Source organism: Sus scrofa, chromosome 15, assembly GCF_000003025.6.
Source record: "Sus scrofa isolate TJ Tabasco breed Duroc chromosome 15, Sscrofa11.1, whole genome shotgun sequence".
In the NCBI taxonomy this organism is placed as follows: domain Eukaryota; kingdom Metazoa; phylum Chordata; class Mammalia; order Artiodactyla; family Suidae; genus Sus; species Sus scrofa.
In genome coordinates, this window is record NC_010457.5 from 109,515,209 (window position 1) to 109,529,203 (window position 13,995).

General features: G+C 44.8%; 1 protein-coding gene across 4 annotated transcripts in view; it reads right to left on the minus strand.

The window, feature by feature from the left end:
* Window positions 1–13,723, minus strand: part of GPR1 (G protein-coupled receptor 1) — a 61,854-nt gene extending 48,131 nt beyond the window's left edge. Inside the window, exons 1-3 of one of the 4 annotated variants that reach the window (XM_013984415.2) lie at window positions 12,775–13,723; window positions 9,793–9,848; window positions 5,756–5,908 (exon numbers count right to left, since the gene is read on the minus strand). The gene's annotated coding sequence lies outside the window, so the exon portion shown is untranslated. Of the gene's footprint in view, window positions 1–801; window positions 1,207–5,755; window positions 5,909–9,792; window positions 9,849–12,774 lie in introns of those variants that run through there. The other 3 variants (XM_005672112.3, XM_021074587.1, XM_005672113.3) reach the window with 3 other exon arrangements.

Genomic DNA, 13,995 nt, shown 5'->3' on the forward strand with positions numbered 1-13,995 from the left:
AGTTCTTCCACACGCCTCCTCAGGCCAAGGAGGACTTCCGGTGGGAACAGCCCATCTTGCCATCTCACTTTGACTTCTGATTGACCCATGATAGGACACCAGTACCCCCTCTCTCACTGTCACACCTCCTACGTGAACTGATAACTTGCATACTCCCATCCACATCCCTCCCTCCCTTTTCTGAACTCCAGTAGGCACGACGCACTTTTAAAACTTTTTAGTTTAGGAGTTCCTGTTGTGGCTCAGCAGTTAACGAAACTGACCAGCACTCACGAAGACACAGGTTCAATCCCTGGCCTCACTCAGTGGGTTAAGGATCCAGCACTGCTGTGAGCTGTGGTGCAGGTGGAAGATGCAGCTTGGATCCCGCATTGCTGTGGATCTGGCAGAAGCCATCAGCTACAGCTCTGATTAGACCCCTAGCCTGGGAACCTCCATATGCCACAATGAGGCCCTAAAAAGACTATATATATATATGTTTAGTTTAGTAACTTAATTCTGTCTTCCAGGCAGCAGAACTCTAAACTTACTGAGGGTGAGGAACTTCCATTAAAATCCTTGCGTCCTCTCCCACCAAACCCTCCAAAGGCTCAGTCAATATTTGCTTGATTGAATGTGACATGTCAGATGGCTTCTCTTAGTTAATGATAAACAAACAACCTCCTTCACCTCCCCGCAAAAACAGAAAATAGCACAATTTCAAATAAGCAACCAAATTTTCCAATTCCCATCTTCCTTTGCTTAAAATTAAGAGGAAAACAAAACAAAAAAGTGTAAACCCTTCAGAAAGTCTTAACATACCTTATTTATTCGATGCGATAAATTCCTTTATCACAAGCCAAGTTTTAGCTGCACTCATCCTGCAAAGAACTGCTGCCGTATGCAGTGTTTCACACACTCAAGCTCACATGGGCTAGTTGATTGTGTTCGCTGAACTAGGGGCTGAACTAGCGAGACTAAGCTTGGCTCTTTCCTGGGTCAATATGCTGTACACAGCGAGAAAAGCTTCCACGGCAAAGCCAGGCCCCATTTAACCCCTTCTACCCTCTAACTCATCATCTGGCCAATTATATTCACTAGGCTAAGGAAGAACAGCATAATTTCTAGCAAAAAGTTTGTGCCTACCTCCTGTTCACTTTGTTCCTACTGACACCATTTTCTTGAGCAAGAACAATGAAGAACATTGTTCAATCCCTGGCCTTGCTCAGTGGGTTAAGGATCTGGCGTGGTGTAGGCTGGCAGTTGCAGCTCCAATTCCAGCCCTAGCCTGGGAACTTCCATATGCCGCAGGTGCTGCCATAATAAAGACAGAAAAAAAAGTCAAAAGATGTGTCTCATCAAATATTTATTAGGTGTCCCCTGCATGTGTTAGAAATCCATTACATATGCCACACTGAGCAATGACTTAATAAGCAGAAGTTGGTTTAAAAATGGGCAGAAATGGAGTTCCCGTTGTGGCTCAGTGGAAATGAATCGGACTAGTATCCATGGGGTATGAACCCTGGCCTTCCCACTGGATTAATGATCCGGCATTGCTGGGAGCTGTGGTGCAGATTGAAGACATGGCTTGGATCCTTCGATGCTATGGTGTGGCATAAGCCGGCAGCTACAGCTCCAATTTGACCCTTAGCCTGGGGACCTCCATATGCTTCGGGTGTGGCCCTAAAAAGCCCAAAAAAAAGAGCAGAAATGGGAAGATTAGAGTGCTGGAAGGAACCTAGCCCATCAGATTTATTTAAAACTAAAAGAAGGAAATTCCCTTGATGTGTAGCAGGTTAGGGATCCTGAGTTGCCTCAGCTTTGGCACAGGCCATGACAGCAGTGAGGGTTCAAGCCCTGGCCCAGGAACTTGCATATGCCGCAGGTGCAGCAAAAAAAAAAAGAGAGAGAGAGAGAGAGAGAAAGTTTGCTCTGTCCCAAGCCATGAAACAAGTTAAAGGCTGAGTTAGGATTAAACTCTGGAGTGACAAACAAAATAAAAACAGCAAGTATATTGTGCAACCACAGATTTGGGGCAAGCTTAAAAACTGTCCAATTTAAAACAATGCTGTGTTATTAATCTTCATCAGCCAGTTATGCTTATTCTATCTTGAACACCTTCATACTATCGGTTTTTATTTTTTTTAATTTTTAATTTTTTTTTTTTTGGTCTTTTTGGCCCACACCTGTGGGATATGGAGGTTTCCAGGCTAGGGGTCTAATCGGACGGAGCTGCAGCCGCCGGCCTTCACCAGAGCCATGGCAACATGGGATCCGAGCCATGTCTGCGACCTACACCACAGCTCGTGGCAAAGCCAGATCCTTAACCCACTGAGTGAGGCCAGGGATCGAACCCGCAACCTCATGGTTCCTAGTCGGATTCGTTTCCACTGTGCCACGATGGGAACTCCATACTATCAGTTTTTACTGTGGTCTTGGCTTCCACTACATTCATGAGAAGTTTTATGAGGCAGAAACCTTTACTAAAGTTAATGTCACCAAAGAAACCGGGCAAAAAAACTGAGGAGCCCTCATCAGATTGAAGGGTTTAACTTTTGGGGGCTTTTATGAAAATTGAGACAGGAAGAAAAAATAGATGGGAATTTTCAATATTATAAAGTTTTAAAATTATGCAAGTAGGAGTTCCCGTCGTGGCGCAGTGGTTAACGAATCCAACTAGGAACCATGAGGTTGAGGGTTCGATCCCTGGCCTTGCTCAGTGGGTTAAGGATCCGGCGTTACCATGAGCTGTGGTGTAGGTTGCAGGTTGCTGTGGCTCTGGCATAGGCTGGTGGCTACAGCTGACTCAACCCCTAGCCTGGGAACCTCCATATGCCACAGAAGCGGCCCTAGAAAAGGCAAAAAGACAAAAAAAAAAAAAATTTATGCAAGTAATAGACTGTTAGAGAAAGTCTGGGGAAGAAGAAGGGACATATCACCTTAAGGGGTCCAGCATATGCCACTGTGGTATAAAAATTATTTTGAGCAGGCAGTTCCTGTCGTGGCGCAGTGGAAACGAATCCCACTAGGAACCATGAGGTTGCAGGTTCACTCCTTGGCCTAACTCAGTGGGCTAAGGATCCAGCATTGCCATGACCTGTGGTGTAGGTCACAGACATGGCTTGGATCTGGCGTTGCTGTGGCTGTGGCATAGGTTGGCAGCTGTAGCTCCGATTTGACCCCTAGCCTGGGAAACTCCATATTCTGCAGGTGTGGCCCTAAGAAGCAAAAAAAAAAAAAAAAAATTATCTGGAGCAGATGGCATTTGAAGTCCCAAAAGAACTCAATTGTCATAAATCTCTGCAGGATCAACAAGGAAACATTGACTTTTATTACCAGAGATTAAAGTCTCCACATTAGACTTAGATGTTGGAAATGAATATCTGACTAGCAGCCATTAGGACGCAGATTCAATCCCTGGCCTCGCTCAGTGGGTTAAGGGTCCGGTATTGTCATGAGCTGTGCTGAAGATCACAGACATGGCTCGGATCTGGCGTTGCTGTGTCTGTGGTGTAGGCCAGCATCTACAGCTCTGATTCGACCCCTAGCCTGGGAACCTTCATATGCGGCGGGTGCAGCTCTAAAAAAAAGACAAAAATAAATACATTAGTTAATTAAATAAAATAAAAAGAAATGCAAGAAATAGCAACAACAACAACAACAACAAAGAAATGGACCTAAACAGATATTGTCACAAAAACTGTCATGTCGCCCATCTATTCTCCGAAAGGTCCATTTATCTTTCTAAAAAGTCATTTGTTTTCCCACAAATGCCCATTCTCCCCCTTCCCTTATTAAGAAGTCACCAGTTTTCCTGTGTCATTTTCTTGCTTCCCTTCCCCTTAAGATGGTATACAAGCCCCCAATTCTAAGCCATCCCTTTGAGTCTCATTTTTCTATGAACCCTCACATGGATGGTTAACAAAAACACATGATTCAATTTCAAAAACACATGATTCAATTTCGTATTATCTCTTGCTAATCTGTCACTCGTCAGTTTAATGTGCAAGCCCTCAGAAACTGAATTTAAGAGGGTAGAGCAAAAGGTTTTCCTCCCTGACACACAGTTCACTATGAGCACACCATAAGCTCGCTACCAACGTAACACAACTATTTTCAATTTTGCATATTTTTTTCCAATTTTTTTTTCAACTGTATTTACTCTTTTTTGTTGTTTTGGTTGGTCTTTTGTCAGCTCACAGCAACACAAGATCCTTAACCTGTTGAGTGAGGCCAGGGATCTCGAACCTGCATCCTCAAGGATGCTGGTCTGGTTCGCTAACCACTGGGCCACGACGGGAACTCCAACTGTATTTACTTTTGTAACATATAATCTTATATGTTACAAAAGTAAATACTTTTATAACATACAGATAATAACATAACTATAATTGTTGACATAATATGAGCATTCATCCATGACGCTATACAAGCCTCCAAATTAACGATTTCCTAATGACTGCAAAATATTTCATTGAGATACTATGTAAGAAGTTTCTTGATTAGTTTCTTACTACTGGATGTTTAGATTGATTTTGATTTTTTTCAACTACAACCAATTCAGAAAAAAAAATCTTTTAGCATAAAACTTTTCTCCTTTGAAAATTACATGTGTGTTAGCTTTAATTTCTGTAGACTTTGAAAGGGGCATGTTGGGTTAAATATCTATTTTGGGGAGATGACAGTTAAAGTTACAGAATGTATGACATTCTTTTATAAACTAAAGGGCTTAAGCCTTAGGTAAAATCATAAATAAAAGCCATGAAAAAACTTAAAAATCATTTAGTGTCTGGAAGATGTGCAAGCCTGATGAGAATTACTCAGAGGAATGAGTTGACCTAGGTAATCTGAGATTGAAGAGAGGTTCTTTGGCTTTTTCACAGAACAAAACAAAAAATCCAAGCGGATTAATTTAGCAATAAGTTTGTAGACGCTTGGGAAAATGAGTTTCTTTCCAGTGCGAAGGGCCAGTTTCAGCGCATATTTGCTGGTGAAAGATCTGTTATCAGATTTTCATTTGTTTTTCCTTAGTTTTCATGTGGAGGAAACGATCAACTATTAGATAACCACCAACAAAAACTGGCTCTCAGTCATCTGACTACCAAAGGCACAGTCACCTTAGCTGAACCTTTTCTCCCACAGGCTTCCGTTTCAATTAGCCACTGGTGCTTCATTAGACCAGCCCGGAGGCCAGTTACTCGGACAGATTTCAAAAGTGCGGCAACCACCAAAAATGTTTGTTTTGAAGAACCACAGGCTATTATTCATCTTTCAAAGAGAGAAGGAAAGAAACCAACCACGTTACAACTCAGTTTAGAACTTTCTTCCCACTCTGCCATCGAAGGAGGGCAAAATCAATTGCCACCTCGGAGGACCACTTCCTGCCACCCCATTTTGCTGCAGCGGGCTTCCCTCTAATGATGTTTGACATTTCCGAGGGCTGACTACATTTGTGAGCTGTCATTTTCCAGGGTAAACGCACACCCTACCCCCACCCTCGCAACCTCCTCCTAGTCTCTCTCTTTGAGGTCTCTCTTTGAGGGTTTTCGATTTAATCACAGCTGTCGCCAACTCGCTTCCCAAACACTTGACAGGACCAAGAATAGGAATCTGCTCAGAGCACTTTTTCTAAACTATCAGGAGTCCTTTTCCTTTTTTTCTGCCAGCTGGTAGTTAGTCCAAACACTTGGCTATGTAAGAAAATCAGCATCAGGCCTCCTCCTCAGGTCGGCTGCAAACGTGTCAGTGCAAGGAAAACAAAGACGAAAGCACTTACCAGTTCATCCTCGGTGGGGAGAGAAGCCTCTGTGATGTCTGGGTGTAACCTCCCCGCTCCAGAATGAAATGGAGGATGGTTTTCAGGGCAGCTACGTTGGACACTCTTTTCCCAGCCTCCTCATTTGGCTTTTATCTGGCTATTGAAAGGAGACTGTAGAGGGGGAATGATGTTGGGTTTCACGTGAATGTGGCTCTTCCTTCCCTCCCCGCCCCTGCATACAAATTCCCCATGTAGTGCAGGAGAAAAGTAAGCAAGGAACACGCGGCACAAATTAATTCTTTTGCTCAGCTCAGCGTGTACACGTGTGTGACGGAGGTTTGTTTTTTTGAACGGTAATCATAGCGGCTGGCTGAGCACCGCAGGCTGTAAACCAGTGATGGGGGAGGCACCAATCCCTCCTTTGTTTGGCTTTCACTTAAGAAAAGTCAAATTAAATTGCCTGTCAACGGGGTGGGATGCAAAGAACCTTAGAATGTCAAAGGAGAACTCTTCAAGTGCAACTAGAAGGCTCATCGAGAGAGAGAGATTTTATTTCCTGGATTTCAGTGTATTTCCAACACAGAGGAATTGGAACTTCCTATTAAATAAGTATGTATCTGGAGTTCCCGTCGTGGCTTGGTGGTTAACGAATCCGACTGGGAACCATAAGGTTGCAGGTTCGATCCCTGGCCTTGCTCAGTGGGTTGAGGATCCGGCGTTGAGCTGTGGTGTAAGTTGCAGACCCGGCTAGGATCCTGTGTGGCTATGGCTGTGGCTGTGGTGTAGGCCGGCAGCTGCAGCTCTGATTAGACCCCTAGCCTGGGAACCTCCATACCGTGGGAGCAGCCCTAGGAAAGGCAAAAATAAATAAATAAATAAATATGTATCTTAATTTTATTTTATTTTATTTTTTGGCCTCCTCTGCAGCACCCGGAAGTTCCCAGGCCAGGGATTGAACCCACGCCACAGCAGTGACCCGAGGCGCTGCAGTGACGAGGTTGGGTTCTTAACCCACTAGGCCACTAGGGAACTCCTTTATTTCTTTATTTATGGGAACTGAAGTTTGGCACTTGCCATTAGCCTCTACATGGAGTAAAACATGAGCCACTGCAGCTGCCGACCCGCAGCACCCCTGGAGCGGAGCTCTGGATGAAGACCAGGAGTGAGGCACTCTGTGCTCTAGGAAAACTGGAAGAATAGATGTTCAGATAGTTAGGTGTTTTTAGAAGATTTTTTTTTTTTTTTTTTTGTCTTTTTGCCTTTTCTAGGGCCGCTTCCCGTGGCATACAGAGGTTCCCAGGCTTGGGGTCCAATTGGAGCTATAGCCCCCGGCCTACACCAGAGCCACAGCAACCTGGGACCCGAGCCGCATCTGTGACCCACACCACAGCTCACGGCATTGCTGGATCCTTAACCCACTGAGTAAGGCCAGGGATCGAACCCGCAACCTCATGGTTCCTAGTCGGATTCGTTAACCACTGCGCCACGACGGGAACTCCTAGGAGAAGATTTTATGCGCCCAATTCTTGCATCTCCTCATATCTAGAAAAACTCTGAAAACCCTTCATGGTGATGTCATGACTAGTAGTAACCTTCATAAGACCAGCAGCAAACATCTGTAAAATGGGTGGATGGCTGCATGCACTTCCCCTTCACCTTTAAGACTTAGATCTTGATTTTTCCCCTTTCCTGGCTGTAGTTAATGAACAAAACAAAAGCTATCATGGTCATCTGTGAGAACAGCCACTCCCAAGGGTGGGCCAGTGAGCCCGGAGGGAACTCAGGAAAGAAACAAAGGAGACTGGCCCCCAGTTGCCGTGCATATCAAAGGAGAGATTCCAGCAAGTCCAGACCTTTACATCTTCCTACAGAAACTGATTTTCTGTAAATCCGGATATCTGTAAATCTTTTGTTCTACTACCTTCCCTTTGGTTTTTGCTGTTTTTGTTTTTTGTCTTTTCCAGGGCCTCAAGGGCAGCATTTGGAGCTTCCCAGGTAGCCACGGGCCTACACCACAGCCACAGCCATGCGGGATCCAAGCTGCATCTGGGACCTACACCACAGTTCACGGCAACACTGGATCCTTAACCCACTGAGCAAGGCCAGGGATCGAACCCGCAACCTCATGGTTCCCAGTCGGATTCGTTAACCACTGAGCCATGACAGGAACTCCCTACCTTCTCTTTGCTGCAAACACTCATATATCCTAGCTTCCCCCCTCACATCCTCGGAGTGGTTTCTCAGGGCTACCTGAGATGCTACCTCCTGGGCTTAAGTCTTAATTTCCCCCCAGATAAAACTTCACTCTCAACTTTCAGTTTGTGCTTTTTTTTTTTTAAGTCGACACTTAGGTGGATTGAGAGAGAATTTTCCAGGCTTTGGGGACATGAAAGGTTTGATTTTCCTCTCTCATCTCAAGTGTGACCCTGGCAGATGAGGGCACATGTGGGGAAGTACCTGATGCAGGGCACAGAATTCAGAAACTCTTGAGACGTGTGGAGGCAGCCTTGGGGTGGTCAGCTTTCCCTCTGCGGAGCTAACCAGATCTTCCTAAAGTCTAATATCAGCTTAGCCATGTGATATGAGAGCCAAACCTTGTTAGATCATAAAACATGATGAGGCCAACTCATTGAACAACTGTTAGATGAAACTGCTAGAGGAACCCCCAGTTTGTATTTGGCTGCTGTGAAGGCTGAAGGCTTAGCAGAATATGCCACCTCAAAATAAGCCTCTCTGGAGAGAAAGAAATTTGAGCTGTTTATTTTGAGGAAGGGCGGATACAGAAGCTGTGGACAGAGGCAAAGTTACCATTTGTAAGGAAAATCTTACTTCTGTAAAGGAAATTTACATTAGAAAGGGGGCCCGAGGCACGGGATGCTGCTATTACACTTTTTCCTCTGAGAGGCTCAGCTGCCTGACCACCTGTGTTTACCAAATATTTCCTCTTTTACTTTCCGTGAATTGCCTCTCTCGACCTTTAACCCCCCCGGCCCTGTCCCTTTGCTTAGCTCAGGATGGAATATAATTCACAACTTTTTTTTTTTTTTGTCTTGTATCTTTTCAGGGCCACACCTGCCGCATTTGGAAGTTCCCAGGTTAAGGGTCGAATTGGACCTGTAGCCGCTGGCCTACACCGCAGCCACAGCAACGCGGGATCCTTAACCCACTGAGCAAGGCCAGAGATCGAACCCACAACCTCATGGTTCCTAGTCGGATTCGTTAACCACTGAGCCACGGTGGGAACTCCTCATCTTGGCATATTTCTTGTCACTGTCATCTGAGTGTAGGTCACTTGGTGAGGTCATAGTAACCCATCTGCTAGAGAAGATATCCAGTCACCAGTTCCCACCCCTTGGCATTAGCTATGTTCCTATACTAATGCTGTCTTCTATAATCACACAAAGTATAATTTCATCCACAAAAGACATTTTTGAAGGGAATTTCAGGAAGTTCTGGTTATTTTACCTGGTTTAGCGTGTGAAGCATTGAGTAACAAAGGGCAGAGAAAAAAGACAAGAGAAATGACATTTCTTAAGAATTTACCCGTATGTCAAGCAGAGTTTAAGCACAGCTCACACTGAAATCCAGGAAAGTGTCAGCCTTTTTATTTTTAAGTTTTAGCTACCACCTAAAACAACAGAATTGTAACACATGCTTACTTAGCATTGAAACTGGTCCCCACAAATCAAGGACAGTACATAAAATCTCTCTCCTAATCGGCCCTATAGTTGATGTATGTCTGAGGAGCTCCCCTTCCACATCCTAAGACTTGCCTTATGGTTGACCTTTATTCAAAAGCAGTTAAATGCGCTATGTGGAGGTTCCCAGGCTAGGGGTTGAATCGGAGCTATAGCTGCTGGCCTATGCCACAGCCACCCAGGATCTGAGCCGAGTCTGTGACACACACCACAGCTCACGGCGATGCCGGATCCTTAACCCGCTGAGCAAGGCCAGGGATCGAACCCGCAACCTCATGGTTCCTAGTTGGATTCATTAAGCACTGCGCCACGATGGGAACTCCCTGGAGTGCTTTAACTACTTTTGACATAACTTACCTGCACTGGGGAAGCTGGTGAGTCAGTTCACTGGAGATCTGTTAAGAGAGACTCTCCTGTAAATTGCAGAGTAGGAGTTTAGTCACAGGTGTTCTGATTCCTAACACCATGCTCTTAAGACATTTAATCATTAGTTACCCAGGAGTTCTCATCTTGGCTGAGTGGTTAACAAACCCAACTAGTATTCATGAGGACGTGGGTTCGATCCCTGGCCTCCCTCAGTGGGTTAAGGATCTGGCATTGCCGTGAGCTGGGGTATAGGTTAAAGACGTGGCTCTGATCCCGAGTTGCTTTGGCTGTGGTGTAGGTTGGCAGCTACAGCTCTGGTTCGATCCCTAGCCTGGGAACCTCCATATGCCGTGGGTGAGGCCCTAAAAATGCAAAAGACCAAAAATAAACAAACAAATAAATAAAAATAAAAAATCATTAAACTATCCATCTTTCCATGAGAAGAGATGTTTCCAGAATTGAGTGGCTAGGAGGAATGACTTCTGCTGGAAAAAGTGCTTTCAGGAGAGTTCCTGCACTTTCTAAATCACTGTAAGTTCTCTGAAGCTTGTTGTGGTTAGGGTTTCAAGGGGGAGAGAGAGAGAGGGAGGGAGGCATGTGTGTATAAGCAGATCTGTAGAGCCAACTGGGCTTGGAGCAGAAGATACATAGCGTCTCTATCATAGTGTTTTGGGAAATGGGGTCTTTTTTAAAAAAAAAAAAATAGCTTTTCTTGGAGAGTTCCTTGGTAGGTTAGTAGCTAGGACTGGGCATTTTCAGGCTTCAGCCCATGTTTGATCCCTGGCCTGGGAACTGAGATCCCACATCAAGCTGCTACATGCTGTGGCCAAAAGTAAATGTGTAAATTTTTTTTTTTTTTTTTTTTTTTTGTCTTTTGTCTTTTTAGGGCCACCCTCGCGGCATATGGAGGTTCCCAGGCTAGGGGTCGAATTGGAACTGTAGCCGCCGGCCTACACCACAGCCACAGCAACTCAGGATCCAAGCCACATCTGTCACTTACACCACAGCTCACGGCAATGCCAGATCCTTAACCCACTGAGAGGGGCCAGGGATGGAACTGGTAACCTCATGGTTCCTAGGCAGATTCGTTTCCCCTGAGCCATGATGGGAACTCCCGTCCAATAAATGTGTAAATAAATTAAATAAAAATAGCTTTCCTCCGCTGATGCTAGAAATTTCACTGTTAGACAATTGTTCTTTCAAAGAGATTCTATTCTAAGAGTTAGAATACATTGGATGATGTTAAGATCTCCTCTCCCACCTCAACTCCTCCACAAAAAATTGGGGTCAGCAACCTGGCTTCCCATCTTTTGATATGATCAAGAAATTCTTGGAGTTCCCGTTGTGGCTCAGTGGTTAACAAATCCGACTAGGAAGCATGAGGTTGTGGGTTCGATCCCTGGCCTTGCTCAGTGGGTTAAGGATCTGGTATTGCCGTGAGCTATGGTGTAGGTCACAGACTCGGCTCGGATCCTGAGTGGCTGTGGCGTAGGCCAGCAGCTATAGCTCAGATTCAACCCCTTGCCTGGGAATGTCCATATGCTGCGGGAGTGGCCCTAGAAAAGGCAAGGAAAAAAAAAAAAGAAATTCCTTATTCTTTTCCTTTCTCGTTTGATGTTAAAACAGCATACTTGCCCCAAACACCTGAATACTCTGGTGATAGAAATTTCAGAAGATCCCATTCTGGCTCAACAGGCAGGTTATGAACTGGACTAGCATCCATGTGGATGTGGGTTCGATCCCCGGCCTCACTCAGTGGGTTAAGGATCTGTCATTGCCGTGTGGTATAGGTCGACATGGCTTGGATGCTGTACTGCTGTGGCTGTGGCATAGGCCGGCAGCTGTAGCTCCGATTCAACCCCTAGCTTGGGAACTTCCATATGCCAAGAGTGTGGCCCTGAAAAGCAAAAAAAAAAAAAAAAAAAAAAAAAAAGAAAGAATGAAAAAAAGAAAGAAATTTCAGAAGTAGCTACTTGGCAGAATCCAATAATCCAATAGGATCATTTTGAGTTTTGTTACTGATTATTTCTAATCTTTTCGTTATTGTTTGTGAGGAGGAGAAGCAGCAGGAACAGGAGCATGAACAGGAGCAAAAAAAGAAAAAGAACTGGCACAGAACATAACCATTGGAAAAGAGATAATATGATACAGATGGACATTTTCTTTTAAAAGTGGCTGAATCGTGAAAAAGGGAAAGACTGTTTTTTTCCTCTTGTCGTGCAGGAAGATGGTTGTCGGCTTGTGTAAATGCCCTTCTTGGGTCCGTCTCTTCGGGGTAAGCAGAGTTGGAGGCTAGAACTTCAGTGGAATCAACAGAGGTCTGGACCCATGCAAAGCCTTTCCTAGGGACTCACAGTGGCAGACTTGGGGCCTCTGGGAGGTCACACCAAGGAGCCATGCCAGCCTGGTTGTATAGGGCCACCTCCATGCCCCTTAAACCAGAGGACAAAGCCTTCTCCAAAAAACTTTTTCATTTTTTTGACTGCCCCTCAGAATATGAAGTTCCAAGGCCAGGGATCAGATCGGAGCTATAGCTGCCATCTAAGCCACAGCTGCAGCAATGCCAGATTCTTAACCCACTGTCCCGGGCCAGGGATTGGGGATCAAACCTGCGTCCTGGTGCTCCTAAGATGCTGCCGATCCCCTTGCACCACAGTGGGAACTCCCTTCTCCAAATTCTTGCTTCACTTTCTATATGGCCACTGCAGGAACTGAGCCTTGAGGATTGTCTATAAATCTGTTAGAGGATTTAGCATAGAGCTTTTCAACGAAAATACACAAAGATCTAATTACCCGTGGAATTGGGGGAGAACAGCTTTTAAGGTTTTCTTTCATTCAAAAAACCCTGCTCTTTTGATATGCCAAAAGCCAAATCAGAAGAGATCTACATATAGGGATTTAGAATGGTGTTCTTAACAAATGATCTAAGATGCTCAGGGCCTGAAAGTTTTGGAGGGCTAGGCAAACACTCACCTCTCTGAATGTGTCTGTGCCGTTCAGCTGCAGGGAGGTGGGTGGGCAAAGGCTTCAGGGCTCGGAATCTTTGTGGTTCATAATTTCTCCGGGAGCACTGGCTGCGGCTACTCTGAGTCTTGGAAGAAGTATTTCCTCTTTTGTAACTAAGGGAGGTAAATAGTCTTTTAAGTAACTGCCCTAGGAAAAAAAATGTGGTTTGCCCATGGTTAAATAAATCTGGTATATATCACTTAGGCAACAGGCATCTGGGTGACACTATACTTGGGCCTGACTCAAGAGAAAGGAGGGCTCTGGAGTTCAGGCCACTCCCAACTATTTATCCTAATTATGCTGCCTTTCTCAGTTAAACTGCAGACTATGGATATGATGTAAGTGTATCTGGATTTTTGTAAAATGTCACATTTGGAGAAAAGGAAGGGATTGGGGAATAAAGCGTATTTTCTTGACTCCTGTAATTGGTTCCATCACTGCTTACATTTTTCATTAGGAAAAGGCGGGCGTACTGCAGCTGTGGATGTGTTTTGTTTGCGATGAAGTATTTTCTAGAGTTTGATTTAATTTCCATCATTTAAAAATCAGGGGACCTTCTATAGACATCGGAGTGTTGGCTCCCTAGGGAAAAACTGCCAGATCCGAGTGGCAATGGGCCTGTGCCCTACAAGGATATACTGAGTATATCCTTGGAGGAGGCTGAGTATTGGCTGCTCCCAGTGCCACCTGGCCACTTCTGGCAGGCATTTCTTTCCATTTTGACATCTTTCACCCACACTGCGCTCTCCATCTTCCTCACTCATGGACCACTTCCATATGGACCCTCAGGGAGTTTGCACTTATAATCTTGAGGTCCCTCTCTAATTCTTTTCCTGTTGAGTTTCTTGAAGTTAGGACAACTGCGTAAACGGAAAGATAAGTCATTGGGCAATCATTTTTCTTGCATAAGGAGTTTTAAGTTTGGTCACTTAAAAAATATGAATCCCCAAGGCTTCCCTCATAAAACCTGAATGCATTATAAAATGATTAAATGAACGAAACCAGCTTTGACCAGCTTAACTATGGAACGCTGATGCATGAAAGGAGGAGCAATGAGAGATCTGCCCGTGCAGGCAATAAGGGAGTGCACTGTCTTTGGGGAACTTAGCACCAATAATAAGACCAGCGAAAGCCTTCTTTTTTGTGTGTGATTGCTGTGCGTCAGCAATTCTAGACATCAGTGATGAT